The 10,295-nt window shown below is 35.4% G+C and overlaps 1 pseudogene; it reads right to left on the bottom strand.

Moving 5' to 3' along the window:
* Positions 1-685: 685 nt before the first annotated feature.
* LOC114902456 overlaps positions 686-10,295 on the bottom strand; it is a 30,535-nt pseudogene continuing 20,925 nt past the window's right edge.

Here is a 10,295-nt window from a genome sequence, read left to right as displayed (position 1 = left end):
ACTCCCTTTTATCTAGCTGTTAATATATTTAAATTTTGTTATATTAATATAATCTCAAAATTATGCTATTTTAGAGCTGTTAGAAAGCTTTAACTATAAATTTAGGCCAATGTATTAGTCAGAGTTCTCCAGAAAAATAGAACAAATAGGATACATTCAGATCCTCAAGGTATTGGGTGAAGCCAATTCACATTGGAGAGGGCAATTTGCATTACTCAGTCTGCTGATTCAAATGCTAATCTCATCCAGAAACATCCTCACAGACAAACCCAGAAAAAATTGTTTAGCCAAATATCTGGGCACCCTGTGTCTTGGTCAAGCTGACACATAAAGTTGCCATCATAAGTTCACTCCTTGTAAACTTGGTACTCATATGCGTCTCCTTAAACCGTAATTAATCTCCAAATAAAGACAATAACACAGTCATAACTCTGCCTCACATGATACAATTGTGTACAAACAAACCCCTTCCCCAGAAGAGGAGGTAAAGTCCTTGAGTGATGTTTACTCTTTTCCTTGATATCCCATACCTCAAATAATATAATATAAAATTAACAATACTTTTAATACTATAATATAAATTCAATACATCTTATTTTACATAAGAGAATAAAGGAGGAAAGAAAACAAAGATATTTGCTCATACACATATTCATAGAAAATAAGGAGAAAATACTCATGACACTTACAGTCCTCATTTCTGTAACTGGTCATGTGATTATAGTGGGTATTTATGACTACTTTATTCCACTACCCATTCTGTGTTCCCTTTACCTTCAGCAGGCACCTCAGCTGGTCATGGTTTTTTACCTGACAGGGTGACTCCAAACTTCATTTTTGAGAGGTCTGTGACATTAGTAGTCTTGCCTAGATTAGGTTGATGTAGTTTTGTACTGACCTTAATTATAGGGCATGATAATACTAAAAGTCGCTCTAAGGAATCTCCTGTAGTCCAGACTATTATCTTACCTTCATTGTGGAGTAGTAGTTCAATTTCCCCTTGGTAGACAGGATTAATCACTCAACCAGCATAAAAACTCCCTTCTTTGCCTGTTGAGTCAGAGACATGAGGACCCCAAATTAGCTGGGTGGCAGTCTTAACTTCCAGTTCTATGGAATCATTGTCTCCAGATGGAAGTATCCCTCCCTCTTGAACTAAGACCTCAGTCCAGCAAAGCATAAGGAGATGGGAATGAGAAGCAAAAATCTTGCTCGTTGTTAATTAGGAGTAATAGTGAGTGGTGACAATCCTTCCACTCCTTGATTCCTGGACCTGTGCATCTTGGCTATGGGAGAAACAGGACCATATATTGGATGCTGTTTCAGAGTATACACAGCCTTCTTGAGAAGCTTGCTCAAGCCCTGCAAGTTATTGCCACCTAGCTGGTATTGTAACTGAATCTTCAAAAGGCTATTCCACTGCTCTATCAAGCCAGTCATTTCAGGATAGTGGAGAACATAGTAAGACTAGTGAATTCCATGTGTATGGGCCCACCGATGCAATTCTTTTGCTGTGAAGTGAGTTCCTTAATCAGAAACAATGCTATGTAGAATACCGTAATGATGGATAAGGCATTCTCTAGGTCCATGGATGACAGTTTTGGCAGCAGCATTGCATGCAGGGAAGCCAAATCCATATCCAGAGTGTATTTATTCCAGTAAGAACAAAATTCTACCACTTCCATGATGGAATTGGTCAAATTTAATCAACCTGCTATCAGGTACCTGGCTGATCACCCTGGGGAAGAATGCCATATACTCCGTACTCAGAACAGTGCCAGAAACTCAGTAGTGGTCTCTGTTTCTGACAGATTGGACATTCAGCATTAGCTGTAGCCAGATTAGCCTTGATGAGATTAGCCTTGGAAGTCCATATTGCTGAGTCCACATATAACCTCCACCCCTGCCACTATGGCCCTTTGTTCATGAGCCCTTTGGGCAATGACAGGGGTGGCTAGGGAAAGAAGCTGACTGATATCCACCAAAGAGGTCATCCTATCTACTTGATTATTAAAATCCTCCTCTGCTGAGGTCAACCTTTGGTGACCATTCACATGGGATACAAACATGTTCACATTTTTTTCCCATTCAGAGAGAGGTCTATAAACATACTTCTCCATATTCCTTTTCACCAATTGTCCAATCATGTCCCGTTCAAGTCCCTGACCATTCAACCAAACCATGAATCTCAGCCTATGAATCAAGCACTGAGTTAGCACGACCTGGTATTCACAAGTTGTAGTTGTCTTTGTTTTTTGTCTTGCTTTCTTCATCTGTAAGAATAGTTTATAGTCTTTCTCCCTTTCTGAATTTTGTTTCTTGGCTTCTAAATATGGTTTCAATTTATCCATTTTAATAACGTTTATATTACCGCTTCATGATGCTACTTATAGTCTTCATCACCAAATGATAATAGCAGAATGATTTTGAAGAACATTCCTTTATTCCATACTGTTTGGGCAAAGTGTCAATGTGAGCTCTTAGAAGTGAAAACTTTTCATACTAAGAGTTTGCTTTGTTGTGCAGATATGTTTTTAGGGTATATAATATTTCTAAATGTATTTTTATTATTTAAGTACTACAACTCACATTATAAAGGAGAAAGAAGAATAAAGAAGGAGAGTGAGGAGGATGAGGGAATGGAAAGGGAAGGCAGGATGAGAAAGGAAGAGAAGGAGGGGAGAGACTGCAGTAGAAGAAAGATAAGTTGGTCTTCACTCAGTATTATGTAATTGCAAAGTTCCCTCAAATTGAGGCTCTGTATGTCCGAGTGAGATAACTTAGCAAGAAAATTTAGCAGACTGTTCCATTGGAAATATTGTCTTTTTAAAATTACTACCTGATACTGGGTTTTATATGTGTCACAATAAATTATGCTTTATATGATGGGGTGAACAATTACCAGAAAGTTAATTCATGTTTTAGGGATTTTTCTAAAGTATAATATTAAAAAAGAAAGGAGAAGATATTTTAAAATAAGCATTTCAGTAAACATGTATTCAACTATTTCTTCTGCTAGTACAGGGAAATATTAGTTTTTTCTATCTTCCCTAGTCACAAGAAATTAAATTTTTGAAAATGATTAAAGTGTATATTGTAAAAATTATATTGATATATGTTCCAAGATACTGCTGTGCCACGAGTTCAGTGGATAAGGGGGAAAAAAGGAATTTTATAAATAGTTACCTTGAACAGTATTTTAATTTCTAGTGACTTTGCAGTTAAGGGCTGACACCAGCAAATGTAGAACCATTTTATTTAAACATAGGTGAAAAATTGTAAAAGAACTAGTTGATTTGATAAATTGATCATAATGACAAATTACTCAAAATGACAATTTGATCAAAAGTAAACACTTCTAGGTACAGGCTTCCAATTATTTATAATTTTTGTATCACAGGGGTAATTTTGCAAATTTCATGCAACTTGAAGAATTTTTCATCCTTTTATCAGAATTTTTTTTGTAAACTCTGGGAGAGGGGCTTTTAAACTCTGTATGTTTCTTAGCATTTGGTTCATTTTTCTATATCTAAACTTGTCACTGAGATTGAACATGCTTCTTTCTATAGCTTCAATCTTGAAAGCAAAAATTGTTTTAAATTGTAGCAATATAATGAAATAGTGTAAGAAATTATACTTAAAATGGTACTCGAAAAAGCTCCTTAATTGTAGGACAAAAATGCATAGAAATGCTAAATTTTTAAATAGGTAATATTATCATAGTTAATGGAATATAAATTTTATCTTAAAAATAAAGAGACTTAAGAAAATGTAATTTTTTTCTTAAATAGTTTTTATATTTTAAATGACCCTGGGAACTAATGCATGGAAAATAATATTTGAAGAATAATTTCCAAACAATTTTTGTCAGTTAATTTGTTTTCAGGCAGTTCTCTAAGCGAGAGAAATAAAATATTAAAAATCTACATAAAAACAGTAGAGGAAATATAATTCACTGACTATTAAACAGAATCAGTAAGAAAAGGAGACAAAATGCTTAACCATTGCAAAACCACACATAAGGTAGATAAAATTAATATGTGAAAATAATCAGTGACAGGAAATATATTTATAATTTCACGCAGTTTGTCTTTGACCTTGTATTGACTAGACTCAAATGAACTTTGCTGCTTCTTTGGAAATATCAGGATCCTATTATTATCCATAAAAAAGAAAGTTGCCAAATTTTGATATGTGAACATAAAGCAAAACATATCCTTTATTTATGACTTACGAGTTATTGTATACATTTTAAGACATCTTGATCTGATAAAATTAAATCCTTGAAAATACATCATGTCTTCTGATCCCAATGATTAAGCTTATCTCACATTGATTCTTCAATTATTTTGCCTGGTAGCAAAATATCAGAAGCTCCCATTATATATCTTTGTGTATTTCATTCTTTATAGTTTTTGGTTGTTGACAACACATGATAGAGCATGCTCAAAATAAACAAAAGACCCACTAACATTTTCAAAGAATGCTCATTTATTAAATGTTATTAAATTTCTCTGTTTTATAGACACTGAAGTGATTAGTTGATATTAGAAAGTTTTATGGAAAAATGGGCTTCCTTTTAAATATTAGAATCATTTTTAAATATCTCTATTTAAATGAGGTTCAGAAATTAACTGTTGATTAATGAGACTTATCTCCTATTCATAAAAAAAATATTACTTGGAATACAGACATGAACCTCCTTTATTTTTGTAACAATAATCTACTTTTGTATAACTCATCCAAGTCATTCCAAAATATCCACTCAGGATACATGACACACAGAAAGGCAGATTTCTTTTGTGTGTGTGTGTGTGTGCATATGTGCGCGTGTGTGTGTTTTCCTTTTGATTTACTCTGATAAGCCAAAACAACAACAACCTATAACTAGTCTAAGGAACCTTAAGGGAAATGGGAATGTATCTGGTCAGTGAGTCCTGGCATAATGTTCCTATATTTTATAGAGAGAATGTTTTTACCTCCTTAGAGTCTAGCTAATTCCTCCTTTTCCTTCAAATTTTGCTCATGAAAATTATATGTAAATTTATGGAGATCAGAAAACTCTTCTTTCTTAAGTAGATCCCTCTTGCAATCAATTTGTTACTATTGTCTTTGGGTTTTTGTAAGAGTCTATTTTGAAAAACTCTGTCTGGAAATACAAAGCTCAATGATCTCTCCTTTCTCTTTGTTGACGTCTACCCTCATTGAGCCTCAGATGCAGGGCTCTAAGGAAGCAGAACTTACCCCACCCCCCCAAAAAAAAAGTGAAAAGAAAAATTATATAAATTACTATTTTAAAGTATGAACTGTCTTAGTCTGTTTGGGCTAGTATTACAAACTGGATGGCTTATAACCAACAATAATTTATTTTTCACTGTTCTGGAGGCTGGGAAGTTCAAGATCAAAGCGCCAGCACATTCAATGTCAGGTGAGAGCCCACTTCCTGGTTGGCACCTTCTTGTGTCCTCACATGGCAGAAGGGGTGAGCTAGCTCTCTGAAATCTCATTCATAAGGGCACTAATCCCAATCATGAAGGTTCTGCCCTCATGACCTAATTAACATAACAAAGTCTCCATCTCCTAATACCATCACTTTGGTGGTTAGTATTTCAACATAAATTAATTTGTAGGGAGACACAAGCATTCAGGTCATAGAATAAACCTATTTCACATCACAAAGAGACCTACCAATATTAGATCCAATAAGTGGGGTTATCATCTTGGCAGGAATAGTTACCTTTTAAAGGAATGACATAAGTTCCTGATTCTCTTCCTTGTTAAAAACCCAAACTATGACTGTACTTTAAAGACTAGGGTATAAGAGTCTTTAAAGGACTGAAAAATTTCCACTGTTAGCACCATCTTCCTCAACTTCTCTGGAACTTGAGAAGTTGTTTCTTTGTTGTTTCCCAGCTGTTTCTTTCCTCCTACATGGATAAAGATGAATTTCCCAAGGGCTGTGAACTGGAATAATAATTTCACCCACTCCTAAGACACTTTTGACCAACTATTTCTCAAAATACCAATTAAGGCTCTTGTTAATGCCACCTTTCTGTAAGGAAGAAACTTTGTTCACAACTTCTAACACAGTGATATTGACAGAGAAGGCTCAACTGTTTGAGTTTCTCTCAAAAAGACTTCCTTCCACACTAAAATGCATCTTGCAGCTTAAGTACAAGTAATTTATTGACATTCCCACCAACTAAATAAATTTGTTAGAACTATCACTAGGATTACCTATTTCTTGAAGAAAACAATATACATTGCAATTTAAAAATAATATTGTAAAAGCATGGGTTTAGATAACTTAATTTTGGGATCATTTAAAAATATCAATTCCCCTTAAATCATGATTTTCTGATATTGTAGGGCAAGCTTTGGTGTTAAGAATACAAATACACATACTCAACCTTGATCCTTGATGACTGGTATAACTTTGTTTATATTTCAGTCAATATGGGGTGATTTGTGGTCATGCTAATTATGTTATATGAAAGCAGGAGCATTAATTGGGAAGGAGAGGAATGCCACCAATCAGAATGGTAACATTTGAAAAGATTCTGATGGTGCAAGGTTAAGGAAGAGAATAAGAAATATATTTTACGTAGTGCTGCGATAATGCATTTATTGATATCTATGAGTGTGGCCCAGAGAAAGAAAACTGATTTCCAGTGTATTTAAGTTGGAAAGGAGTTGCTATGCTACTTGGACTTAGAACCAAGGATATGGCACTCAAAGTATGTCTGGCGAAAATACTGCATGGAGCCTGAGGCAATCCTGGATTAGGGAATTATACTTTACTTAGGGCAAAGTCATGTTATACTCCCTTGGCACACTAAGAGTCTCTGATATCACTAAGCCAAGAAAAAATAAGGTTAAAATACTTAATCACTAAGGGAGATGTGCACATAATTTTGAACTCAAGCAGGTACTAACAGCACAAGCAAGTTACATGACCAGATGTTTCAACTCCCAGTACATTCCTGCTACACAGTCAACAGCTCCTTAAGCCATCCCTATAGCATCAGAGGCACTTCACGATCACACATTTATTGGAAAATGCAAATGAAGCTTAGACCTTGAATGTTCAAATTCTAAGAGCTTTCTCTGTCTGTAGAAATAGCCCTTCTTCCTCTGTCAGGTGGGTAGTTTCCTCTTAGCTGACTTTGCTCTTCTGGAGTAGTTTTCATGCATGAGACTGCTCTTAAGAACCCACCTCCACCTCTACTCATTGCTTCTAAACTCAAAGAAAGGCCCTGTGTACTCTAAGAGGTCAAGTGCAAAGTCTGGCCTGTGGAGAGGTACCATACAGACCTAAATAATTCCAAGATGTTGGCAGTTTACATAGCAAAGCCTAGACAGCATGTGTGGAAAAGGCCCCTAGGAGCTGGATCAGGGTGGAATAGAAATGTTGAAGTGGGAAAAGCTTGTTTGCTATGTATCCATGATACACTAAGCAGAAACTCCCTATTCAGTGTGTCAGCTTAAGCAAGTTGAGAGGGTCCCTTTCCGTTTGTTTGGTTGACTGAAATCTGGATGTAAAAATAGCTGACACAATAAAAATGAAATAGCAGAAATTATTTTTAAATAAAATCTGCAAAGGAAGATAACTAAAGATATAGATAGATGGAAATATCAGAATTGATTTCTTATGTAAGAGCTTCTCACATATACACTTACTATGGATACTGGCATACTAGCAAAACTGCAAAAAATACATTAGTGAGGGGAATACTAACACCCGTGAGAGCTCTGTGAGAATATCATCATAATGACAAAATGACTGTGAGAATTGCTGTCATTAAACTGGGCTTCCTGAATTCACTGAGTGCAGGATCCTGGGATTGTGTGGGTCAAGTGATGGCACTTAAATGACAGAGTCAGGTGAGCATATTTATCATAATTGAAAAATATTCAGTCATGATCGGAATGTTTTTATCCTCGGAGATCTTTGTCATTAGCTTATATATTATAGTATGTAAAGAACTGAAATAGATGGGTATTATACTAAAATGTTACTTGGCTTGTATAAGTGGAAAAGTTCTAGCTCTCTTGAACAAAAGTTTGAATTTTTTAATCGTAATAAAGATTGCTCCTCAAAAAATTCCTAGATATGAGACAGTTCACAAACACAAAGCCTTCTGAATAAAAGAGGAACCCCTTTCTGCTTGAGAAAATGTTCTGCTACCCAGTCAAAATTTATACTGTAAGTCTTTCTCCTAGCCTTTTCTAAAGGAACTTGAAGTTATTTACCAGGGTGTCTTAGCAATGAAGATGGTAAAATAATGAAAATTTTTATTACTTCACACTAGCCCTGACATGACATTAATTCTACAGAATTGAAATGCCACAATAGTTAACCACTCCCATAGGCATTTTATATGGTCAAGGAATTAAATGGAGTTTTGTCTTGATTCTATCACTCTATTAGTACAATAAGTCTTCCTCAGGGCATTACAGAGATTCATGCTACCATCAAGGACTTTAAAGATTCAGGGGTGGTCATGACTATCACATCCGCATTTAATGTATATTTGGCTTGTGTAGAAAGAAGACTGGTCTTGAGAGATGGCTACGAGCTATTACAATTTATTCATATAGTGACTCCAGTTACAGCTACAGTTCTAGAAAGCAATTCAACAAAGACCCTCACATACTGGTATTCAACTATGGAACTGGTAAGTGGTTTCTCTTTATATGAAGCCCTACCAGAAGTCATTTACTTTTACTTGGCAAACAGCAGAACATCTCCACAGTTGGTTTTGATCTATGCCAAGTAAAGGCCTACAAAGATCTCAACCATCCTGATGTTCCACAGAACATCACACTAGCACTTCACAGAGCATCAGTCTTGCCTATAATACTGATGACATTAAGATAATTGGACTTGACGAGTAAAACCTTGCAAATATTTTAAATGCCTTATCATGACTAGAAAGTAGAAGATAAATGCCAGAAAATTCAGAGGACTGTTACCTCAGTGAAGCTTCTGGGGTTCCAGGAGTCTAGAGCATGATGAGACACAATAAGCTGGTGCAAAATTTTGGTGAAAATGTTTAGATGTTGATGGCAAAAATACACTACATTTGAGTGTACTACTCTGACCCATTTACTAAGTAAGCCATAACACTTCCACTTGTGAGTGTAGCCCACAGCAGGAAAAGTCTCTGCAGCAATACCACGATGCCATAAGCAGCATTACACATGGGCTTTTGATCAAGCTAATCCAGATTCACTCAAATTGTCTGTAGAAAATATAAAATTTTTATGAAGCTTCAGGAAAATCCTAATACAAATATCACAGTGCAGATCTCAGATTTGGGAGAAAAAAACATGCTCTCTTCTTCAGATAATTGTTTGATTTTCAAGCAACAGCTTCTGGTTTGCTCTTAGATTCAGGTAGAAGTTGAATGCTTAACCATGAATACCTATGAACTCGTGAGGAATTCCTAATAGTCTGTTGAACTAGAAGGAAAAAAATAATTGTGCCTGAGGTGAAAGACTTATACGCTGAGAACTATAAAACATTAATAAAGGAAATGGAAGATGATTCAAAGAAATGGAAAGGCATCCAGTGCTCTTGGATTGGAAGAATTAATATTGTTAAAATGGCCACACTACCCAAAGCAATCTGCAGATTTAATGTGATCCCTATCAAATTACCCATGACATTTTTCAGAGAACTAGAACAAATAATTCTAAAATTCATATGGAACCATAAAAGACCGAGGATTGCCAAAGAAATCCTGAAGAAAAGAATAAAGCAGAAGGCATAACCCTCCCAGACTTCAGACAACACTATAAAGTTATAGTAATCAAAACAGAGTGGTTTTGACACAAAACAGACATACGGATCAATGGAACAGAACAGAGAGCCCAGAAGTAAACCCACATACCTATGGTCAATTAATCTTTGACAAAGAGGCAAGAATATACAATGGGAAAAAGACAGTCTCTTCAGCAAGTGGTTTTGGGAAAGTTGGACAGCTGCATGTAAATCAATGAGGTTAGAACACACCCTCTCACCACATGCAAAAATAAACTCAAAATGGCTTAAAGACTTAAACATAAGACATGACACCTTAAAACTCTTAGAAGAGATCATAGGCAAAACATTCTCTGACATAAATCAGAAACATATATCTTAGGTCAGTCACCCAAGACAATAGAAATAAAAACAAAAATCTACAAATGGGACCTAATCAGACTTACAAGCTTTTGAAGAGCAAAGGAAACCATAAATAAAACAAAAAGAAAACCTACAGAATGGGAGAAAATATTTGCAAACTATGCAT

Source organism: Monodon monoceros, unplaced genomic scaffold, assembly GCF_005190385.1.
Source record: "Monodon monoceros isolate NGI ecotype Baffin Bay Population unplaced genomic scaffold, NGI_Narwhal_1 Super_Scaffold_20, whole genome shotgun sequence".
Taxonomy (NCBI): domain Eukaryota; kingdom Metazoa; phylum Chordata; class Mammalia; order Artiodactyla; family Monodontidae; genus Monodon; species Monodon monoceros.
Note: the sequence above shows the minus strand (reverse complement) of the source record. Positions and strands in the feature narration are given on the sequence as shown.